The 25,589-nt window shown below is 40.4% G+C and overlaps 1 non-coding gene across 1 annotated transcript; it reads left to right on the top strand.

The window, feature by feature from the left end:
* Positions 1 to 1,231: 1,231 nt before the first annotated feature.
* Positions 1,232 to 1,364, top strand: LOC129074780 (small nucleolar RNA SNORA71). Its single transcript, XR_008529584.1, has one exon. It is a non-coding gene; the product is annotated as a small nucleolar RNA SNORA71 (small nucleolar RNA).
* Positions 1,365 to 25,589: the final 24,225 nt, after the last annotated feature.

Here is a 25,589-nt window from a genome sequence, read left to right as displayed (position 1 = left end):
AAGGATATTATGCTAAGTGAAATAAGTCAAATGGAAAAGGATAAAACCATATGGTTTCACTCACATGTGGAATATAAAACAAAAATTAACAAACAAATTAACAAACCAAAACAAAAAACAAATGCATACATACAGACAATACCAGAGGGGAAAGTGGTGAGGGGAAAGCAAAGTGGATAAAATGGTTCAAATATATGGTAATGGATGGACATTAGACTTTTGGTGGTTAGTACACAATAGAGTAGACAGATATTAAGTTATAACATTATACACCTGAATTTTATGTAATGTTATTTTCTTCGAGTAAAAATAAAATTTGCCTGGGCCATGGGGCATCTAGATGTTTGGTTAAACATTATTCTGACTGTGTGTGAGGGTGTTTCTGGATGGGATTAACATTTTAATTGGTAGACTGAGTCAGGCTACACATTGCCCTCTCCAATGTGGGCAGGTCTCATCCAATCAGCAGGAGGCCTGAACAGAACAAAAAGCAGAGTCAGGGAGAACTTGCTATATCTGCCTGACTGACCTCATGATGGGACACTGTGGTCTTCTCCTGTCTTCAGACTTAGACTGGAACTTGCACCATCAGCTCCTCTGCTTCTCTGGCCTTCATACACGGATGGGAATTGTCTACTGGCTCTCCTCGGTCTCAGTTTGTCAACTGCAGATCTCAGGTTTCTTAGCCTCCATAATCACATGAGCCAACTCCTTACAATAAATATCTTTATATACATTTATATATGTGTGTGTGTGTGTGTGTGTGTGTATGTGTGTGTGTGTGTATATATATGTGTGTGTGTATATATATATAATCTCCTATTGTCTCTCTGGAGAACCCTGAAATAGTCATCACCATTTTTCTTCTTGTCACAGAGGACCCTTTTACTTTTTATTTTATAACTTAAAATAACTTGTTTATAACTAAAGTCATTTTACAAATAATTTTCAAGCATAAGAATTTTAGCATAGTAAACCCAAATTTTGATTCCATGCTGTCTCTGCTTAAAGATCTATGTATGTGAAATGGGTAAAGTCCCCTTAATACAACATATGTTCATAAACCTTCTTGCATCTACCTGAAACAAACCTTCCATGTAAAAACTGAATCAAGATTCTAGAAATTTCTCTGACAGTTTCTAGCTCATCATTACTTCAAGTTCTTTTGTGTGTGTATGTGTATGCATGGACCATCAAAGCACAACACAAAGAATGTTTTGAAAATTTTGCCCCCTGCATTTGAAAGTGATTGTGGGCTGCCAGTGTCCTGACCATTGATAAGGCAGGAGAGCAATTGCTGAAAGCATTCTCCCATGTTTGGGGGGTCCACTTCTGTGTCTTCCAAACCCTGGAGCTTTCTCACACATAAAAAAAAAAAAGAGGGGGAGATAGAGAGAGAGAGAAATTTTGACACTTTACACTTCTTGAAGATAGAGGGCAGCCCGCTTTGCTCCATAATTTCAAATACATTTTATTTTTATAAGTATTCATTAAAATAGTAAATCCAATGTCTTTTCATTGTTAAATTATCTATTTTCATCTAATTGTTGGTATGCATACCTACTTTTTGTGCACTGAGGAACCATATTAAATAAATTTTGGTGCACAAACATTATCATAAAAGTTGAAAGGATATTGTCACGTGTCCATTTATCAAAACGGGATAGCGCAGGTTCTTGTCCTAATCAATTGCATAGAGGAGTCCTCCCTGTTGGAAAACTAACTGGGTGAAAGTTCAACATTTTTCTTGTATGTAGAAATGTTTGCTCATTCATAGATTTTGAGTTTGAGAAAATGAATGTAGGACACCTGGCTGCGCTCTGAAATTTCAGAGAGCTGATATTCTTGTCTTTGTATTAACATTATGATCTAATGATTGTGAAACATATACTTTCATTTCTTTTCTTTCTCTCCCCGCCACCTCCCAGTCCTCACTGGAAGATATACCCATTGATTTTATAGAGAGAAGGGGAGGAGAAAGAGAGGGAGAGTAACATCAACGCGAGAGACAAACATCAATTGACTGCCTCTTGTGTGCATCACAACTAGATAACCTATATAACATAGGCATGTGCCCTGACCAGGAACTGAACCCACAACACCTTGGTTTACAGGATGATGTCTCAACCAACTGAGCAACACTGGCCAGGATTGCTCTCCTTTTTTTACTGTTTTGGGCAGAATGTGAAAAATTCTAGATTCTTAAACCTATCTAATATAACTAAAAATAAAGTACAAAGGCAGTGTCTGGGGTCATTTTTACATCTGAGTTGGTAAGCCAACATTTTGGACAACTCAAAAAGAAAATGAAAAAATGATGAAGTAATGATACTTTTTTTAATGTTTCCAGCTGATTCCATCATTATACTATATTTATTATTTCAGTATTTTTTAGCACAGTTGGAAATAATGACTTAAGATGAAATAGTTCCTAGAATGCTAAAAGAGTGAAATAAAGATATAGGAAAAAAGATCACTAAGAATCTCACTTTTATATTAGATTTTATAAAAGGGTCCAAGGACTCAAATAGTAAATGTAAAAAAAAAAGTTATTTTATTAAAAAATATTAAATACTATTATATAACATGAATACTATTTTAAAACAAATACATTTTCTCTGTGTTCTTTGGAAAATCTCTAATAAATGAAAAAGTTATGAAATATCAATTTATACAGACAGAATTGCTCAAGAGAACCTCAAAACTAAGCATGTGTCTAGCAACTTGATGGTGCACTGAAAATTCCAAATCTCACTCCGTCAAATTGTTTTTATTAAGACAGATGGTGATGTTTCCCATGTAAATTGTAACACATAGAAACTTGATAATTACTTAAAACAAGAAGACTACTAATGATGCTGTGTGATGAAGACCCATGGGCACTATGCAATAAAATAGGAAATCATAATCACAATAAGAGTCATTAGCAGCATTTGATGGTTACTGAGTGCTGTGCAGAGGTGACTCCTCCGTTGCCCAAAGTCTGCCTGTGGCCAGACGGTCTTCTTGAGATTTAGCCTGCACTCAGCTTGCTCTCCCGGCCCATTCCTTCTACCCGGGGCCGCAGGGCAGCTACACCCTCGCAGGGAGCTCTGTGGGAGACTAGAAACATCGGATTCCCTAAGATGTATTTGTTTTCATTTCCATATAATTTAAACCCAAACAGATTCTTGGCTTAAATCTCACAGATGACTTAATTGGCTGATTATTGACTCAAATGTGAAGAATCTGAAAAATACTAAATTCTAAAACAAACAAACAAAAAAAACTGGTCTAAATAAGTGAAGCAAGAGAAACAAAAGACATTTTGCCAATGAAAACTACTGGCTCCAATGTCCCATGGAGCCCAGCAGAGATGCGTAAGTCAGGATGTTTGGAACACGGAGCCAGACAGCACAGCACCTGCTCTTGACTCCTGGAGGGTCCCCAGGATACGAGGAGAGGAAAGCCAAGAGGTGACCTCCAGGCTTGCAGGCCTGGTACCCTCACACCAGGCTGTAGGTGTACACTCTTCTTCTGATATGACAAAGATGTCACAGCTATTTCATACACAAGTGGTTTGGAACAAGAAAATCCAGTATGACCTAAATGTGCCAATGAGATATCCTGAATCGTTCTTCATTTGACACCATATAGCTTTAAATTCTGCCTTGTCTTGTGAGGCGATGCTTCTGGGAAAGCTACTCCAAGAGATAGTTAATTTTGCCTAAATTGCTTTTACAAAACGCAGAGAGATGTTGAAGAAAATGAGCTAACATGATGCTTTTTGAAATGAGTTTAAATGAGCTTTTTTCAAAGATTCATGTTTACCCACATAATATCAGGCATTAAGACTGTCTTGCCAAATGTACCACCTTTGCAAATCAGTATTCCTGGAACTGATGGCTTTCCTATCAGTGCATCAGATTGTTTTTTGGCATTGTACTGCTATTGAAGGGTAAGGACAACTATTCTTTAAGGCAAGATGCAAAGAAAAAATGAGACCCAATCCAGGAATATCTGTGGCCGGGTTTCAAATACACTTGTACTAATCGTCCTTGAAGCAGTACTCCTGTGCATTATAGATTGCCCCAAACATCTCTGGGTAATATTTACAGTAGAACAAATATTGGCTTTATGTAGAATAAAACTGTGCTAACATTTTGGGTAATTAAAATAAAACATGTATGGCTTATTGAAACAAAAAAGATAGCTATTTTTTTCTTTACAGTATTAAATACTTTTTTTCTTTAGCATATTGAATATAAAAATTCATTCCTTCAAAATACAGGAGAGATAAGTGCAGCACCTGGTTGGAACACCTTTGAAAAGCGGACAGCCATCACATGGAAAGCCACACCTGTGCCCCAGCATCATGAACTGTGCCAATAATGGGTGCATGTCTATAGAATTTACCATAAATAATAAGCTACCCACAAAAACTAGTAGTTTTGTTTGCAGCGAAATGACACCAGGTATTAGACCTCGGTTCAGCAACAAGTACTTGAGTTCTGGCTAAGAAGTAATTCAGAGCCAAGGCTCAAACTGTAAGAGAAAGTTCATTTAGGAAGTCACAGGTTAGAAGAAGTGAATGGTTGAAGAAATGGACTCAGGAAACAAGTTACCGAGGCAAAAGAAGAGCCCTTAGAGTTTCAGAGAGGGAGAGAGATAGGTGCCTTGAGAGATGAAAGAGGGAGGGAAAGTGTAGTCATGCTCTGAAAAAGAGGGAAAAAAAGAGCACACTTGGGGTCTCTGTCTTAAGGGCTTTTATCTGGAGGTCTCCAGGGAAGATCTCAACAGAATGGACATCAGCTCTTCCTCAAGGTTATGGTCTTCACTGAGTGGTCTGTCTGATTTTGCTTCTTCTCTGGATCTGAAACTGAAACAAAGCTGAAGCCTAGATGTCATATTCAGGGATTAATGCTTAAGAGTGTGGTTGTGCAAGGATTTGTAATTTTGCCTGTTGCTAGGTGCCTGAGGCTCTCCGCCCTGGTGACCCTCTGTACCTGGCCTATCGTTCCTATGCTGATCATGCCTATCTAACTCCTTACCACAGTTTGACTCAACAAGCAATGATTTAATTTCAAAATGAGGAACAGTGAACACACTTGATTTTCATGTGGCTTATCTCTTCTGATAAACATAAAACAATTCATATTACATTTGCATTATAATGAAATTGTAGTTTATGTGCACCTATCATGAATATTTTTGACATCAGAAATATTGAGTTAACAGGAGGGATGTTGAGCCATTAAAACAAAAGGAACCACCATTTACTTCTCTTAGTTTTTACTGTTTACAATTTTTTGTGAGCTAGATATTGACAAAAAATGAATATAACAGACCTGTGTAAATAACTCATGCATATTTTATAATAAAAACAATAAATAGATACCATTTTTTCCTAAATTTAGTGTTTACATTTAATTTCAGTAAAATAACATATGAAAAGTTTGAGATTCAAAATGGCCATAGTGTGTTTATTTTACAAAACAAACTTTAATTTTACATCTCTCTCTCCTTCCTGCATTCTCTGTATCAGTGCTTTTTAATCTTTTTTTATCTCATGGTACACATAAACTAATTACTAAAATTCTGTGGCACACCAAAAAAAATATTATATTTTTCCCGATCCAACAGAAAATAGGTATAATTTTCATTCATTCACACCAGACAACTATTGTTGTGTTGGCTGTTGTCATTTTTTTATTTGACAATCTAAGGGAAAAGAGGTCAGTGCCCCTGACTAAATAGTCAGGTATTGCATGTTTTAAAAATTCTTGCAGCACACCAGTTGAAAATTGCTGTATATATACGTATATCTATATCTGTACATCTATATTTATATATCACCTGTAACTATATTAATATCCATCTTATCATTCCTCTGACTAGTTCGTGAAAATTTTTTGGTAGCTACTCAGAATTATTTTGTTACAGCTCCTGTTAGAGCTCCTGTCCTTTTGTTCACAGAAATTACAAATATCAAAATATATTCTGTGTGTGCCTTTTCCAAGGTTTCAGAAGAGTTTAAGTGGGTTCATAATGGAGATTACTGTTTACTCAGATAAAACCAACAACTCTGGAGCTTCCCAATGCCTGGACAGGCCATGGAGCAGACACGCAAAGATAAAAGGAGGCCTAGTCTGCAGGCTGAGTACCTCAAGCAAATAGGTGATTGGATGGTGCTATGCAAATAAGTGATCGGTCGTCTCACAGGTATGGAACAAGCCATGCATTAGAGTAGCAGCCTGCTTCTCGATTGTGGGTTCTGAGAGTCTTTCCTCTCAGGTTGCCAGACAACGTTCTGCAGCTCTGTAGGAACGGCTGCTTTCTCAGTCATCACCACTGAACTTTTACCAATCACACGCACACTCAATATGCTCCTTAGTTAAATCAACAGAGCCTCCCTGCATGGATGGCCTCATTTATTTACCCAGGCTGTACCTGAGCAGGTCACTTAGGTCACCATCCCTGTAAGGTTTAAAGAGCTGGGTTTTGAATAGATTAACCCTGAGAGAGCCAGAGAAGTAAATGTGAATTTTTTCCACATCCTTATTCATATGTGGGTCATTGTCACAGAGTCTATTGTGAAGGGCTCCCTGTCATGTGAAGTTTGTGATAGGATGACTCAGGATCAAATGACTCTGTCTTCTCAGATATTACTGAGGTTTCCTAGAGAGGAAGAAATTCTATTTCAAGATAGTAGCATTAACTTCTGCCCAGGTTTACAGCCTGCTAGCCTGCCTTCTGGATTTCAGGCTTGGAACCCAATTGTCTGAGCCAATTCCTCAAAATAAATTTAATTTTTATAAAGTTACATCTATAGATATTATAGGTATATCTATATAGAGACATTATTGATATGTCTATATATAAATTTATATTGAATATATAGAAAGAATATACCTATATGTTTGTATCTATTTATATCTTTATATTTATACCTGTATCTTTATATCTCTCTATCCTCTATCATCTAATCTATCATTGGTTCTATTTCTCTAGATACATCACCCAAGGCCAGCCTGTCTTCCAGGCAGAAAAGAGCCTGAGGTGATGAGCAGAAAGTAGGACTCACTGTCCTCAGATGGGCCTTTGCCTATAACAGTAGGAAGCACCATTTAGAACCTTGTGGACTTCCTAATGGCTAATCAGGACTCAGCCAATATCTGTAGAGATGTGGAGGCAAAGGTCGTCATAGTTAGTGTCACCAGGGATGTTGATGGTGTATTTTACATCAAACAGAGGTCTATAAGGCCAGACCATAGAGTTTATGAAGACATGAAGCTGAAAGAGAAGATAATGTCTCAAATTCTTCTTTTTTTCAAGTTTTCACCTATTCTTTTATCTTCTTCAGAGAAAGCTAAGGAAATATTCCACATTTTCTCAAACATATCACCCTATCTCTGTATCTAATGTTTAGTAACTCTGAAGTGGAGAATGATGAAGGCCTGATCTCTTACCATAGTGCTGGACCAGAGTGCAGAAAACTTGATGAGCCCTGTCGTTATTAGAAGGTCATTTGAAGGAGTCCTGGTTTCTGATAAATGCAACTTATCTAGGTGAGTTCACACTATCCCAGCTACAGTTCCCTAGGCATCTCTGTAGCTGGGACATGGGAGCTGTCATGGACATGAAATCCCAGGTATATAGAGAGCTCCCAAGGCCAGGAAAACCTGCTCTGGGAGAGGTTGTCCCTGGGTTCTGCACCCTGTGGAAAGTGTCAATGGTGTGGTTCCTGAGAGTGGAGGGTAAAGCAAGTGTGCACAGAGGCTGACAGATAACATGACACAAGGTTCAGGGGTGTCCCCAGAGAGGGCAAGCCCACCCACAGATCCTCAATTTACCACATTGTAAATAATTGCATGGTCTTTTTTTTTTTTTTTGCACAAATCTTTTTTGGGTATGATTATTTTCTGTCCTAAGCCAGTGTGTGTTTCTAAGAGTGTGTGAGCCTGAGTGTGTGCATATATACTTCTCTGTGTGTGTACAAACTAAAAGTTAATGCTTAGTATTACACAAGACTGATCCATGAATCTCAAGTAATAGTGACCGGAAGGCAGAAATGACAAGGACATGGCAATGTTCTTAGTCCTCCCTCCCCAAAACCCTTATCACATGTCAGGACAAAAAGTTGGTGGATGTTTTACACTTGATCTCTCGGTCTCAAGGTCAATAAGTCAGCCCTAGGCACATTCCTTGTGACAGGTTTCTTCACCCATGGTTCAAATCATTCATAATCCTAAAACTGTGAAAAGATTGACCAAGTATGTATCATGTACCCACTTTCCTGCCTATAACTGCATTTTCTAAATTTAGAGCGTCCCTCTGAGATTCGAAGACAGGTTTGACATTTTTATCTTAATTTTGTCTCATTGCTACCGCGTTGTGTAAAATATTACAATAGAACACTGAGTACAACAGTTGAAGAGTGGCTAAATTGACAGTCACATACATGAGTTTGTCCTTTCGAGGAAAGTCTAATTATTAAGAGTTAAATACTCTGCTACTTGCTAAAAATAATAAGCTAGAATTCAGGAGAAAGATTCCCAGAATATTGTGACAATAGCTGACAGCAAAGTAGAGTTCTTGTGTTTTCTTCAAGGTGTGTTCTCATTATACTGTAGACTCGCGGTTAACCAGGGTGAGGATGCCCAGGAACAATAGTAGATATAACTCAGCAGATCATAATGAAAACAGAATATTCTATGGAGTTCAGAATCAATAGATTTTAGCCAGTCTTATGCTAATGAACGACTCAGATTTCTTCACCAGTCTCTTGAGGATTTGAGTGAATTACAACCACAAAGCTCCACCCGGACCTGGGGTCAGCACTTTTCTGGTGGGCTCTCTCTAATGCCCCTTTCCGACTGCAGGCAGCGGCAGGCCAAGCTTGGATGCTCAGTTATGCAGTATTGATTTAAGGACATATTTGTCCTCATCTGTTCAGGAGGAACACCAGACCCGGATCCCAGGGATCTCATAATTGGATTCAGCCTATTTTGTATTAACTAATTAGGATGGTTCTTTTTTCTGCATGCTCCTTTCTGTCCGCTCAGCGATTTTAATCCTTCTTTTTTATTTCATGAAGCTAGAATGTAAGGCTCATTATTTTCTTTTTAGATATTTGACGAGACACTTCCAGCCTGATCGGAGTGACTAGGGATACAGTAAAAGAAATGCAGTTCTAATTTTTCTGTACATTTTTAATAGTCTTTCTTTATACTTTCTTGAAATGTTCCCCCCATCACACATACGCACACATTTATGAACACAAACACACAGCTCCTGCTGACCTTAAGGCCCAGATCTATGTGTCCGAAGGCCCTGATCAGACCTTTAACAGATGATCTTGTATTCCACTAATATTAGACTCTGGGTTGGCAAAAGAAATGGTGGTGGTGGCCACATACCTGCTACACAAGTCTCAATTTCAGCTCAGCTACTGAACTGCTTTGACTTAGCATTCCACAGGCATTTGATCTGAGTGAAGCAAATTTTCTGGAACTAGACCTCTTGAGCCTGACTCTGCACTCCCTTTGTCCTGGCTGATCTACCCTTGCCCAGAGCTTCTTTTGAAAGTGATGTGAGCCCTGAGCTTGGGCCAGCTCTTTGGAGACAGGCAGGGAGGAGAGAAGCGGGCCTTTGTGAGGGCTATAGATGAGGAGAGAGCCATCTGCAAGTTTGTTGGACAAGTGTGGGATGCAGTGCAGAGGTGAGCCATGTTGAGGGACATTGTGCTTACCAATTGCACAAAAGCCATGAATGAAAATGCAGTGGCTGACAGCTTCCCGCACAGTGTGGATGCAAGTGGGATAAATCTGAACTGGAGGACAGAGGTACGGATCACCCAGCAGTTACCATCTATTGAATTTTACTAAGCATTTAGGATAATCCATGTAGATTATGTTCTTAGGCACTTCATTATTATTATGATATCATACATTCATTCTAGTTCAAAAATGGTGAAACAGTCCAACAGATTAAGTATTTAGAGGCCCCAAATCAGCACATGGCCAAGATGCCCCTTCTTGGCAGCCCAAGGGTCGTTTTCCCTTCAGCCCCAGGAAACTGATTATTTACTGGTGGGTGGTATGTAAAAAGTAGCTGTGACTTTCCCTTGAAAGCTCAAAATAATGCACCTTTTAATATCCAGCATCTGTGTTCTCTACATACCTCTGTAAACAAGGAAGAATGTGAGTCCATGGCTACTCTCCATGGTGCCTGAAAATCAGAAAAAAGTGAGGGTGCAAGGTGAGACCCTTGGTGAGCCAGTCACCCAACTGGGGCATGTCAACCAAAAGAAGGAAGATAGAAGGATTGCCTTTAAGGCAGTGATGCTATCAAAACTGACTTGGAGAGTTGGGAAAGCCTTCATTGTCATGGAGGCATCAGTTCTGGTCTGTTTTGTTCTCAGCTCATCTGAGAGTTGTGTTCAAAACACCTTATAGCTAAAATAAAGCCTAGAAAGTTCATCCTCTTGTTCGATGTGAAGTTGAGGTACTATGTCGTCTGAGAAGGTCCCCAGAAGTACAGGGTGTCCTGGAGCCACTTAAATGCATTTCTCTTTTAGCTGTGTGTGTGAGTTGTCCATCCTGGGCTTTTGGATAATGAAATCATTAGATATTTCTCTCACACTTCCAAAAATATATGCCCTGAAAATTTAAACAAGTTGTGTAGTGTTTTGTTTGTTAAGTACAAGCAAAAATCTCTCAGTGTAAAAGGTGGCCAATCTGCTGACTGCGCTCATCATGGGCTTTGGCTATGAAGGCCTATAGATTTTTCTTCTCAGCACAAGGTCAGAAATGGATTCGCCCCCACTCTTGGTGTGTCAGCCTGCCTTCCCTCATGGGATAGTGCTGCCTGAGTCTTGCAGAGCTTTCTGTGCTGATCCAACCCCATGGAGGCAGCTGTCTTAGCAGACCATCTGTGCAGTTCATACCACCTGATACGGACCTCCCTCATCTGGGGCACACTGGGTGTTGCCCTGTCATAGGTTCATTTGCTTTGCTTCATTCTGAGTCTGAGCGAAATTGTGCATGGTTCTCTAAGATTTCCCTGAAGTCCTGGGTTGCTTGAAATCCTAGTGGTTGGAGAAGTTGCATCAGCCTGAATGCTGATGCCCAAAATAATATAGCAGAGGAAGTATGCCAAGGATTGCTTTGTTAATCTTCATGCACGATATCCATGTGGGTGCATGTGCCCCTAGGGCTGTGCTAATGTGTGTGTGTGTGGGGGGGGTTGTGTGTTGTATATTTACTATGAGGCCCTGACTATTCTTCAGTCTTATTGTGAGAACAGAGTGCTGAGGACCACTCTGGCCTGTTCATTTTCAGGACACCCTCATTCAAGGACCAGCACAGAGATTTAAAAATGCAAATTCAAGAAGTCAGCTGCGGGCCCCAATGAGAGTGCTAACACTAAACAAATTACTAAAACTCTTTGTTTTCCCTCTTCCTATGATCTTAAATGGGAATAATATCTTTCTACTAGAATTGCTATAAAGTATAGGTGAAGTAACACATGTAAAGCACCTCACATGCTATCTAGCACAGAGTAAACACTCAATGTATTTTGGCTACTATTATTATGTTAGCGGCTTAACTCTGTTTTACTGTGTTTTGTGAGGGCAAGGAAATGGGAACAAGTGTTATATGGGCCTGTTATATTTTTTTTTTACATAATGTTTCTTTCTTTCTTATCTGAATTTTTCTCATTTTTTCTTCTATTGTTTTTGAGAATATAGCATAAACTGTATATAAAAAACTTGTTCCCAAGTTGGCAGAGTCTCCCAGAGTTAAGAAGCCTAGGACCTGTCCAGAAATTCTGTTCCCACCGACCTGTCTTAGAGACTCCTTTGAAGATGTCCATAGCGTCATGGAATAAGACCCTAGACTGTGTGGGGGAGCAGTCCAGATAGGCAAGGATGTGTCATGCCAGGAAGATGGGGAAGGATGGAGGACTTGTCTTACTACCTTGTGTGAACATAGCTGTCAGTCTTTAGGTAAGAAAATGACAAGGTCACCTTTTGTTTCAGTAATACACATCAGTCAGGTTATGCTATATGCAATTAGCCTGTGGTAACCCCAAAATCACAGAGCAGAGCAGGATGGCCTAAGGGCTTTGGAACATGCAACAGTTCTTCCAGAGAAGTGTCAGAACTCTCTTTTGTAATCACACCCCTAAGGTCTATGTAGATTTTCCTTCTCCCTTGTTATTTATCCACGTCCTTCACCAGCTGTACATCCTGTAGGGTCTAGAAGATCACTTCCTGGAGAATGACAGAATTGTGGGGCACAAGGATGATGAGAAGTTTAGAAAAGAGGATGATGATGGTATTGGGGGTAGAAATTACTTAACCCTTCCTAATCTTCACAAGTGAGATCCAAGTTCACCTGAAGTCCTGGATAAATATACCCATTTTATTTTCTAACTATACATAAAGGAGTAATTTTCATTGTGCTTTCAAACCAACAAATAATTAATATAGATGTTTCCTTGAAGGGAGCACTGCCCCTGGGGGAATCTATCAAATACAACACTGATGGCTTTACGATGTTGATGATGTTGGCAGGACAGTCTCAATGCAAGTCTTGGACATAAGGGCTCTGATGCCAGGAAGCAATTGTAGCCTACTTTATCTGGAAGGCAGGACCATCTTCAAGGAAACCCTGAGAAGATCTTCCTTTTATGAAGACATTAATTATTTGCAATAATGCCAAACAGTAAAACAAAAACATTAATGCAAAAACCAAACTAGCTGCTCAAAGCTAAGAAAGCACATTAATTTTAAATCAGAGTTTGACTTTTTGGATGTGGCAAGAGAAGGTATTTCCAAGAGTGCTCTCTGCTGCAATGCTATCTCATTGCCCAAAGTCCAAAAATTGATTTTCTCATATATCCAGTCCTTGCTCCCTTATTTCTGGCCTCTTTATGTTGCAAAATTCCATTCATCACCACCCCCCATGAGTTTCATCAGCTTCCCCCAATGTGTAATTTCACAAGGTTTATAATTTTAAGACAAAAGAGAGAGTGGACACCAGAGCACATCAGTTGCTATCAGGAAGGGCCATATCTGGGGAAGTGGTGCTAATAATGCATACTGGGAGACAGTATTGCAGGGTAAGTAATGAACAGGTGTGTCTGCTGAAGGAGAGCCAAGATATTTATGCAAATTTTTAAAAGGTGTGAGGTATTCATCATTTATAAGCCACAAAATGCATCATTAAATAAGCTCTTTGCACACTGGGAAAAAAAAAAAGAATGGCTGAAATGTCAACCACGACTGAATAAATTCAACAGATTTCCTCAAAGTCAATCAACCAGAAAGACAAAAATGCATTTGCTCTGCGAGAACATCAGGAATGAGCCTATGACTGCAGCTGCTTCCTGCTCAGAACTTTCTGCACAATGTTTACATAAATGACTTGGCGTCCTAAAAAGAAATCATTTATTCATTTCATCCAAAGTGGTTATCTAATGATATCAAACACAATTAATCCATGTTAATGAATTTAAAACGAGTGGTCACCAGCTAATCTATTAACCCATGTATTTCTAAGCTGGAATTTGCTTAATATTTGTGTGCACATGTAAACCATTAAGCTGTATTATTTTCTCCCAACAAGGCAAGACTAACTGCATTGTCATAAAATCTGAATTAGAGAACATTTGACAAAGATCATTTATTTATTTATTATTTTAGTTCATAAAACAAAGTGTTTGAGAAATTTGTTTTAATAAATATGTAATAATAATTAAGAACGTATAAATAAATGTGAATGAATTAGTATTTCTAAATTAAGTTACCCTAAGTTGTTTATTTTACTAACTGCTACATAAACTCCCTAAGATCTTACAAGTTTTATTAATTTGTTGGGTGTCTTCCCTTGTTGTTATTGTCAGATGATACTTAAAACTAACCCCCAGACAGGACCATCCTGAACTGCTCTTGAGTGGGCTCATGGAGAGAAGAGAGAGGCTCAGGGGATCCGGACTGCCTGAGGGATCTGATCCAGCCCCACCCCGCCCCGCCCCGCCTCACACCACACCAAGTAACTAGTGAGCTCCACTGTGGCCGGCTTTCCAGTTTATTTTGCTCCAGCACATGGCCTAAACCAGTGGCTGCCTTCTGGTGACATGCAAGGGCTTCCTGGATTAGGAGGGCTTCAGCTCCCATGACTGTAAGCAGCAGTAACTGTATGAATTCACCTTTTTCTGTTTACCACAAACTTAAAGTCCTTTCATTTTTTTCTTTTTAAAAAATTTTATTTATTTTTTATTGTTGTTCAATTACAGTTGTACCCATTTCCCCACCTATTACTCTCCCGTGCCCTACACACTCCCACTCCCACTTCCTTCCCACATTCAATCCTCTACCTAAAATTTCCATTTCACTTCGTAAGAGAAATGGATGCCTATTCCATTCAAGACAAACTCTTAAATTTAGTTGAGGGTTTACTGTCTGCCCTCTTCTCCTGGTAGAAGGTCACAGCTCCAAGGTCTTCAAGCATGGAGGCATCAGGGAGGCACCTGGCTCAAAATCCCCAAATCCTAGCTCCCGCATCATTCACCTCAACAAGATTCCAGCAGGCTCTAGTTAGTGATAGCATGGTCCCATCCAGACCAAGAGGGTCTTCAGAGCAACCAGCTCTTTCCACCCATCTCCACATCCCTCTCAGAGGATGTGGGGAGTATTAGGTGCTCTCACCAGGGCTGCCCCAGACCCCTCATCCAGGTGGCACATGTTCCTGTGCCCTCTCCCCTGCTATGATGTAGCCACTGGGAGAACTCTGATATCTAACCTGGGTTGGCCACCACTCAGATAGGAGCTAAGTTTCCTGTTCTCTCAGATCCCCAAACCCACTTGAGGCTTCTATCTTCACCTCCACCTGTCAGTTGGGAGGAGTGCTCAGCTACCCACCATGCCCTTCCAGTCTGGGGGGGAGCAAGCCTTTGGTTAGGGCAGAACTGTGACCCTGACTCACACTCAGTTATTGAAGATTTAGGCCAAAAAACTGAAAAGCTCCAGCAATTCAGAAAACCTTCTTTCATAACAACTATCCTTGTCATGAATCTTACTTACTTTGGAACTCAGAAGCCATTAACTGGTGCCTTTTATTCATCTGTCTTATCCCTCCCCTGAAGGTATTCGCTTAAAATTCCAGCCTCCATGACTATTTCTTTTTTTAATCCCTAATTAATTAATAAATTAAATTTTTTTTATTGTTGTTCAATAACAGTTGTCCTCATTTTCCCCCGGTTACTCTCCCTTGCCCTGCCTACCCCCCGGTCTCCCACGAAGGATCCATGGCTATTTCTAAGAGGGGACAGGGAGCAAAGATGAAATAAATTATAGGTTGTGAAACACCTTGGTTAATACACTTACCTCTCACTTAATTAATAAACTTTAGTTTATTCCTGAGAACTCTGCTCTTAAGTGAAGTGCTAATATGGGGGAGGGAGGGAAGTTTGCATTAATTCCAATGAGGTAAGTAATGATGTGTTCTAGCTCAACCCATGTGACCCAAACACCTTTTCTAAAGAGGGGAAAAAACAACAACAATGAATTGAATAATAAGTGTGAGCTTATATAAATAACAAGAAACAGTTCCAAAAAAAGTACATACAACTTACACTTAAAATGTAATAAAAGGAAATTGTGTACATTCTTTATTCTTCTTGCTGACTTATATTCTCCACCAATTTTTAAATGTTTTTAGGGTCATGGTTTTCTTGTATTCAAACTTCAGTAACATTGAAAGTATAGAAAAAACCAAACAAAACAAACAAGCAAACAAAAAACCTTTAGCACAAAATAAAGACTCCATATAAGAGTACCAGGACACTGGTACACACAAGTAGGCGAGCCATGAGCCCAAGCATTTTTCAGGAGGCACTACCTCCATTGTTATCTCCAACATGCAAAACTTGAGATAGAGGGTACCACTGTTGTATCACTATGCAGTTATAGCTGCAGGATACCTGTGCTTCACAGAACACTTGATTGTTCCGTGAGATCTGGATACCTTGCATCATCTTCCACAGTGAGCAAGTGTCCAGTGCCAGGACCCACTGGCTTTGAATGTTCTGATTTAAAGGTATCTGCAACCAGCCTACAAAATGAGTGTTCCTTTTCCAAAGTACCCTTTGATTGTCTGGATGGGGTTCTTCTTGCTGAAGTTAATCAATAAAACATAGCAGGCTTAAGCAATAGTAGGGTCTTTATTTCAGAAGTGCTTTTTGCTGTTCTGAAAGATATTCTGATTTTTTCTTGGTATGTCAAGCAAATTGATGAGTTTTTTTATCTGAAAACATAACGTGAGGAGTCACTTCTCATGAATAGCTCATCTATTGTCTGTGTTTTCTGTCGAAGAAGTTGCTCTACAAGCGTCATTATCCAGACCCCCTATTGTGAAAAGTTGTTATCTAAGCCCACCTCATGCCAGGGACGTGTACATTCAGACTCTCAGGGCCTCACTGGCAAAGCTGTGCCTATATAGTCCAACTTTCTGCTCTAAAACATACCCTTTTTGTTCTACTTAAATGTGGCAAAGCATGACTCAAATCATTCAACCACCTTACCCACTTCTCCAATTGTATTAAGGTACGAAAACTGTACTGAGGTATAAATGAGGACGCTTCAAATAAATGATTAATTGAAGATGTTGTTGCCCCTTTATAGAGACCAGTATTTCATGAAATCAACCTTCAGATCACATCTTCATGGTCAGGAGGTATCTTTTGAAGGACGAGTGCTAAAGAAAAGTCTGCTTATATAGGAAAGCTTTGTGAGCATCAGTTATACTGTGTGCTCATAGGTAAGTTCCCTTATTTCAAGCATGGGTCTTTATTTCCAAGCAGGATTTAAGGCCCTGGAAAAGAGACTGCTTTATGCTCAGATGAACACATCAGGATACATGATGCTGAGACTCAGGTAGACACCTCTTCATACCAGATGTGTTCTTTAAATGATACATATCTCAGCTATTAAATTATTCATTGATGTGGGAACAAAACTGATATAGGACCATGCTATCCTATGGCAATGCTAGTGAAAAAAATCATAGATCTCCAGGGTTGGACTTGGACTATTCACCTATAAATTCCCAAGAAGGGTCCTCCCTCTAAGCTCAGTTCTTTCTGTCTAGTGACATCATTAGGCTGTTCAGCCTAATTTGAATAGCTCTGGATATTTGCTTTTAGCTCAGTGTAAAAGAAAATGCCCTTTCTTGTTATTTTCTCCCCGGTACTGTTCCATATGGACCATGAGACGTAAGTCTGAGTGATTGAAGTTAGTGATCATCAATCTCTCCAATTTTCTTCTCCAAGCCAAGTTGCGAAGCACAGCTTTTGGTTGTAATGTGGGCAGCAGTTTCTTCACCAGAACCATGGTCCATGCCCCAAATCACCTCTGAATCTCTGGATAGCCTCCTAAGGCTCTGTTCCAGTGCTCCAGGGGCTTGGCCACAGCAGGGCAGCCATCAACCTCTTTGTTCAGGTGCAGAAGTTCATCTCATTCTCTAGTTCAAACCTACACAGAGATGGAGGTAGTAAGCCATGCTGTGAGCAAGCTTCACAGTAGAAACTATTAATGTCCTGTGAGTCCTATTATCTGCTTTTCACATTAAAAAAAAAGGCTAACACACAGTGGAGGACAAACAACTTACCAAGAGGAGTCAGAGACCCAAAGCCTGCTGGTCTCCATCCAAGAGAGGTAGGACCATATCACTCCTTTGACAGTGTACCACCTACATGGCAGCAATTAAGGGGATAAATCCACTTGTGGCTAAAATAGCTAATCTAGGAATAAAGACCTGTCAATATAATGAAGAACTTGGGCATTTCCAAGAAACTGGATTAACTTATCATAATACAGAGCTTTGCATTTATGGAATGACTATTCCAAAAACTTGAAAATGACCCACAGACACAAACATGATTTCATTCAGCACATAGCATGCCAGAGAGAGAAAGAGGAGGAAGTTGGCATTGTCACCTCTTTCTACACAGGAGGAAGTGACAACGTGAAACTTCATTATTAGCCTGCACACCTACCAGAACAGAATTGACTAGGTACTGTGAGCCAAATACACACCCTCTAACTTGCTTTGCATATCTGATCATATTATTGCAAAGAAACTATTTTTAAATGTTAAATGCATTTTTGAAAACCTAATTGTGATTGGTAACAATGATTGGCTCAGTTTCAGAAGACACACCTTGAGGAGGGTAGAATGCGACAAGATCCATGTCACTTTGAAGTTTTATGGCCCAAACTCCAGTGGCCTACAAACATGATGGCATCTAAGAGTAAGATGTGAAAATACATGATTGGTTTATGAATGCTGCTGCTGAAAAGGTCTCAGAGGCTTGGAGCAAGCTGGGGTGCTGAGACACATTTTAGGAAATGGGAGAAGTAGAGAGTGAAGATAAGATAGAATAGTGTTTGTGGTGATTCACTGATTTGGAAATTTTAATGACACAACGGATCTTTCCAGATGTTTCTGTTTGGAGACTCTGAATTTATGGTTCTGAATACAAACTGAGCAATAGACCCACAAAGCTAACTGCAGAGATGAAAACAATTGACAGATTTGGTTAAGCTCATTTTAGTCTTTGTTAACCTCAGAGAACTTCTAGGTAAGTAATAGAATGGTTTCAGGATTACGTTGAAAGAAAGAAGAAACAGACAGGTATTGGAGGAAGATTGGGAGGGGGATAGCGGGGAGGGGAAAGGGAAGGGTCAGATCAAGGAACAGGTGTGAAGGACACATGGATGAAGCCAAGGTGAAGAAGGATTGCGGGGGGCGGGGCAGAGGAGGTGGTGGTGGGTAAATGGAGACAAATGTATTGGAACAATAAAAACAGAAAATGATGGTTTCAGAGAGAGAGAGAGAGAGGGAGAAACAACTTTTCTTCTGGAGTCTAAATATTTCATCCTCCATAAACAGATATAAAATACTACTCTCTCCAGTTGTTTTCTTTGGACCAAGCTCACACAAATCAGCATCCTCACTTCTGGGCATCTTAGCACTGATTGTTTAGCTCCCATGTATTTTCTTCCTTGGATACTTATGTATGCACTTATTTTTAATCTATGATTTGCTTTGAAATCAGAATGTAAGCCCCTCCTCCAGGAGAGGAGATATGTCTTCTGTCCTTATGCTCTTCAGGGGGATGGCATTGAAAGTGAAGGCTTATACTTACACAGGGCTGGGCAAAGGCTGACTGAGGTGTGTGAGTGCCCACCCTTCTCATGGAGGCACAGACCAGCCTGACTGTTCATTGTAAGGATGGAAGCCATGGTTTGAAGTTTGGCTCATTGCTTTTGAGTTGGCTTGCATGAGATTTAAGGCCACAACCTTCTCAGGCTTGAGGGTCAGCTAGTTTAGAGAACTCATTTGGAAGGCCACAGGGGTAGCTCAGGGAAGGAGGCAGCCCACTTTGCACGCGGAGCATGAGAACCTTTGGTTTCCTGTTGTGCCTATACCCTCATCCAGACCTAGTGTTTGAGCTGGAACCTTGGAATCAACCAACTGCCTCTTTATCCAGGTATGGCAATCCTAACCTCTCTTGCCTTAGTTTTCACATCTGGAAAATGGAAACAAGATCATTGCTGCTTCAGAAGATTAAGGTAATTGAAGAATAATATGATAGGGTGAAAAACAGGCCTCCAAGGCATGGTTCCGTATTCCCAAACCCTGTGAACATGTGGCAAAGGGGGCCTTGCTGATATAATTTAGGTCATGGACCTTACAACAGGGAGGTTATCCTGGGTTATTCAGGTGGCCCCCCGATCCATGCCCTGGGGCTCCCCTAACAAAGCACCGCAGACTTGGTCTTGGCTTGGGAATAGACTTTATTTTCTCACAGTTCTGGAGGCTACAAACCCAAGACCAAGGTGTGGGAATGGATGGTTCCTTCTGAAACTGTGAGGGAGAATCTGTTTTGTGCCTCTCCAGCTTCTACTAGTTTTCTGGCCCTCTTCAGCCTTCTTTGGCTTATACAAACATCACCCCATTAACTCATGTGTTGTTTCAAGACCCTAAGTTTATGGTAATCAGATATGGATAAATAAAGAACTAATACAAATGGTATATAAAGGTTGTCAATAGTGTCTTGTTCAACAAATACCGGCTATTTTATATAATTAAACTATGTAATATATGCATGCATTTTTACCTGCTTAAATTTCCTGAATTTTTATATGAAAAATGCTACCGTACATACAAACACACACATACGCATGCACGCACGCACGCACACGCACACACAAATATGGATTTATATCCTGCAGTGTTTACTAACTTGGTCTATTATAACACATCAACTTTTACAAGACATTGCATGAATTAATTACATGTGTTACTAAAATGACTCTTTAATGATGAGATGTCCTATGTGTGTTTAGAATATTGTGTTATTTAGCTTGATCGGCATAAAAGCGGCTATCTCCTATACAAACACGATTCCTTTCAGAGAGGGAAACCTGCTGACCTGATGATTTTTCCTGCATGTTGGTTTAGTCATGTCTGTCAGTTCCAAGTTGAAAAGCATAGCTGTCCAGGGCCAACATCCCTGATGATGGCTGGGGATGGCACCAGGCTGCAGCTGGGAGATTCCAACCCTGGAGTCAGAAGACAGCCTTGTCTTCAGCTCCACAGCCCTGGGGCTTAGGCATTTGTAAGGATTGATGAACACACAATAATACTAACTTGTATTTTCAAGGGTCATAAGTAATCATAATGATGATGGGTAAAGAAATATATTTTATTCATTGACGTGAAGCAGGAATAGAGTTGAGCATGTTTTGTAAATTCCTTATTTATGAAAACGTGGTCTTTCTTGTACCCATTCAACCCCCAAAGTTCCAACCCTCTCCCCCACCCACCACCCCAATCTAGTTCAGTAGAATTGAAAGGTCCACAGGCATAGGGTAAAATGAGCTACAATGAGCCAGCCTTGTTGCTGCTGATGTGGACTGCTATGTTTATTGAACACCTACTGTGTGCTAAGAATTAAGTTCAGAACTTCTTACACATTATTTAATGTAATCCTTTGCAAACATGTTCTTCCCTCTAGGAACTATACCATTTCCTCTTTCTGTGCTAAGAATACTGGGACCAGACATAAATCACTTAGTTACTTATTCTAGGAAATACCTGCTCTTGGAAGATAAGACCATTAACCAATTAAAATAACTGATTTATCAGGCTTATCAAGACTTATCAAGACACTTGCTTTTCAAGACCTTCACAGTACTGATCAACCCAAAACTGTTTATGTCACATGGTATGCTCACTTCAACCAGGCCCTTTCAATGCAAAAGCTGTCTCTCAGTCACCTGGCTCAGGACCCTAGACCCCTGTAATCTCCCCCAGAGTCCACCCAGGCTGCACTAAATCTATACATTTGGCTGGCTTTGGTGACACATTCTCTGGGTCTCTTAAGAAAGGTTGACTGTAGATGCTTCACCTCACTGAGAGGCTGATCATGGGCCCACTTCACAGACATGGAAACTGAGGCAGAGAAAATTCTCATAAAAGCAGTGCCTCTATTTCTCCCTGACCTTGTACCATGGTTTTTTGTAGCTGGCTTCCCATTACCTTAAGCTCTTCTCCAATAGGCAAATCTCAGTTTTGATTCGTGTTCTGAGTCTAGGCCTCAGACCTCAGCAATTGTATACAGAACTTGAGTCTCTTTCTAAAGCCCAGTGAGGCTGGCCAAGGACTGCCCTCCATGCCTGCAGCCTCCTCCCCAGCCATTGCCCAGCTCCTTACCACATTTGCTGAATGGCTCCTTTTGCCCTATTGCTGTTACTGGTGTGTCCAGGCAGAAGGTCCTAGTCCTCCCAGCCTGACCAGTCTCACCAGTCCTGTCACAGACTGAGGTTGGACTTGACATTATTAATCTCTAATGCACAATGATTACAAGCTTGAAAATATTTAATCTCTGAATTTTTGAATCAGATTACACCACACCATCAAGGACAATAAAGTTAGCATTTTCTATATTTTTAAATTAAATATTTTGTGACAGATTCTGTGGTTATTTTGACAAGAGTTTTACCTTTCTGTTGCTGCTAAACCAATTAAATAACATATTTATTCCCTCTCAGTTTCTGGGGATCAGGAGTTAGGGCCTGGCTGAGTGGGGTCCTCTGCTCCGGGTTCCGCAATCAAGATGCCACTCTGAATCAGGAGGTCAGCCAGGAGTAGGCTCCTCTGTGGCTAGCTATGCTTCTGCACTCCCTGGGCTTGGCAGCACAGTTCATTTCCCTGTAGCTGTAGGATTGTTCTCTCTGTGTGTGTATGTGTTTATACTGTATTTGTCTATTTGGCATCCATTCATCACAGGAACAATTATATTAACTATATTTTCTATATTCTTAAGGCATTTAGGGGCCTTAGAGACCCTGATAAAGACCCCCCCTCACCCCCAGAGCTAGCTAATTCCTAAAGATAATGATGACTTGCCCAGGAGAACACCTTTCATGTGCAAACTAGCCAACTCTGAGTCTACAGCCTTAACCTTCTCCTTCATCTGTCTCACACACAGAGACCACTAGGGACAGCCCCTGTGACAGCCCCAAGGTCAACCGGAATTAATTCAAACTAGCCAATCCTCAACAGTTTACTGTGCTTGCCCTGCCTTTTCTGCAGAAACTCCCACAAAGGGCTCTGGCCTAGGCCTCCCCTCAGTCCTGCTTCTGCCTCCTGACCACCCTGACATTTCCCCTGTGGCCCCCAGTGTCATAGCATGGCATGCCCTCTTCTCTTGAAAAATATATATAAGTAATAAAAAAAAACACAAAACTTCCTTTAATGTCATCGGCTACTCCATGACATTAACTGGTCATACCTCTGTAAATTAAACCCCAAGGAATTAATCATTTTAGAATAAGGATTCACGGCAGCTTACTTCTTCAAAGCCAGGAAGAGAGACAGAGACTCTAGGGTGAGTTTGCAGCAAGGTGGAGCCTCAGAAATCATCACATCCTCGTGGGAGAGGCACCCACAACTATGGCCATATTCTGTGGTCAGGAGCAAGTCCCAGGCCCTGCCCACACTCACGGGGAGAAATTCTCCACCAGGACTGGGATCACTGGGCCACCTTGAAGTTGGCCCATCCTAATAAGTGTGTTCAGAAAGATCATGGGAAGAGTTATGCTGCCATAAGGCCTGGAACAGATCCTTCTCTAGTGCCTTAAGAGGGAGCACATTCCTGCCAACACCTTGATTTTGGATGTCTGATCTCCAAAACTGAGACAATAAATTTCTGTTGTTCTAAAAATTAATGATAATAAAATAAAAAAGATCATGTAAATTAAGTTAGAAAATAAGATGTAATTGATGCATATATTTTACTAATAGCATGTTCCTTTCTTACTGTTCCTGGCTTGGTAAACACGAACTCTAAGATACTGTGAGTCCCTAATTTGCTAGAAATTCATATAAGCTGCATGAATGCATGCAGTTGCAGCAATGTGTTTAACTAGGCACTGTGCCTGGCTCAGTGGCTGTTCACTTTGATTTAGTAGATTAAGTGTCTGAATCAGCAGAAAAGTCATGTTGTGTCAACAGGTAACGAGCACATCTGATTTCATTCTTGATATATATGGCTCAACTGATGATCTATTTCTTTTTAGTTGGTGTTTATTTTTCCTATGAATGATTTATCTGTTTTAAGATGAACTGTGTCAACTACTGCACATAGTATATTAATTTTCATGTGTTATGCAAACATTTCCTCAGTAATATACCTTATTCCATCTTTATTTGCTCTCACTGGCAACATCATATCCTTTCTATATTTGAATCAAATAGTTTTTTTAAGTAGGCTATTCTCCTTGGGGATGGGGGGATTCGAGGTATGTGGAAAGGGAGGTTTAATTTAAAAAACAACTTTGTTATTAACTCTCACATGAGAGTGTTTAACACATTAAGCATTTTGGTCTAAATATTCTGACTATGCTGTCATTTAATTACATAAAGCTAGATTACATCTTTTTCTGTAGTTATAATCAAAGATTGCATCATTGAAACAATAAAGGAGTTTTAAACTACTTTAAAATAGCCTCATAACATAGCATACAGCGTAATGAAGGCAAGGAGGCTGGATATGATCATTCCCAGTCCACAGAGGCAAGTGGGATCACAGGATGAGGGGCTGCCATGAAGGAAGCTGGCATGGGCAGGTGGGCTCACCGGAGGACCAGCTCTCCAACACTGGAGGAAAGCTCACAGGCCTTTTTCCCAAAGCTAGCACAGGTCTTCCTCATCCTTGCCCCAGACTCCAAAGACACACTAGTGTTTCATCCAGAACCACCACTGTTCACCAGACTAGTGTCTGATCTGGAACCATCACTGTACATAAATCAGCCCTGATCTGGAACCACTGCTGTGCACAGACTAGTGTCTGATCTAGAACCATCAGCGTGCACCAGGCAGTACCTACTCTGCACATCAGGCAGTCCCTGAGTGGCTTAAAACAGCAGTAATGCATCCTCTCTCTTCTGGAAGTCAGAGTCTGAAACCCAAATGTCTACAGGGACGTCCTCCTATGGGGGCCCTTTGCTTGCTGCTTCCAGCTTCTGTGGGCTGCTAGTGTTCTTTGACTCATGACCACATCCTCCTTGCTGCCTCCCTTCCTTGCCTGTAGTGGCCTTTTCCTCTGGATGTGTCATTTTCCTCTGCCTGTCTTCTGTTAAAACACTATTGATGGCATTCAGAGCCCATCTGAATAATCCAGGATAAGCTTCTCATCACAAAGTCCCTAACTCAATCACACCTTTCCCACATGAGCTAAGATTCACTGGTTTTGGAGATTTAGACATGGGACCACTGTTATTCAGCCCACTGCACCTACTTCTGGAGAAAGATGGAAACATTTATTATAAGCTTTGCTTCTAACAGGAACTGGTATAATAGTCAGCATGAAGGAAACCTTATTTAATGCTGCTTCTGATAGAACCATGTGTGACACAGAAGTTTGGCTTTTCAAGATTACCAGTCATTAATGAGAACACCATACCTCTTGGTGATCAGCACCAACTTTGATTTACATTTTTGGATGGAATATTTTACACAGCAAAATGTAAGAATGAGCTGTGGCAATTAGATACATCAGTAACAGAAGTAAAGCTACTTCTGAATAATGTGTAAGTCTGTGTTGTAAAATACAGAGGAAATAATCAGCCTTTGCTAACTGGATTACTCAAAGGCAATGCTAGTGGTCTCTTAATTATGTCTCAGTTGATTCCCCATGTCTACATCACTTGGGGTTTTGAGTTTGGGTGCAGATTTTAAGGTAAACAGAACATGAATTTGAAACTGCTTCTGGACTCACAATGACCCTGACTTTATTAGTAACGAGATCTAATGACATCACCTTTGACAGTCATGATCTTTAACCTGACTTGATCTAAACCAGACTCCTTGGGATGATATCATTTAGGTAAATTCCTGAAAAGAGACCCAGCCACTTCAGTACAACCCACTTGGAGGTATTGAGTTACTGGGAATGACCTCACCCATCCTTCCTTTCTTCCTTGGGCTACACAGACGGTAACAAAACTATAAAGGAGGACAGCGGATTATCGG

The sequence above is a fragment of the Pteronotus mesoamericanus genome, unplaced genomic scaffold (assembly GCF_021234165.1).
Source record: "Pteronotus mesoamericanus isolate MK-2021 breed Mesoamerican mustached bat unplaced genomic scaffold, CSHL_Meso_final contig_50, whole genome shotgun sequence".
Lineage (NCBI taxonomy): Eukaryota > Metazoa > Chordata > Mammalia > Chiroptera > Mormoopidae > Pteronotus > Pteronotus mesoamericanus.
Note: the sequence above shows the minus strand (reverse complement) of the source record. Positions and strands in the feature narration are given on the sequence as shown.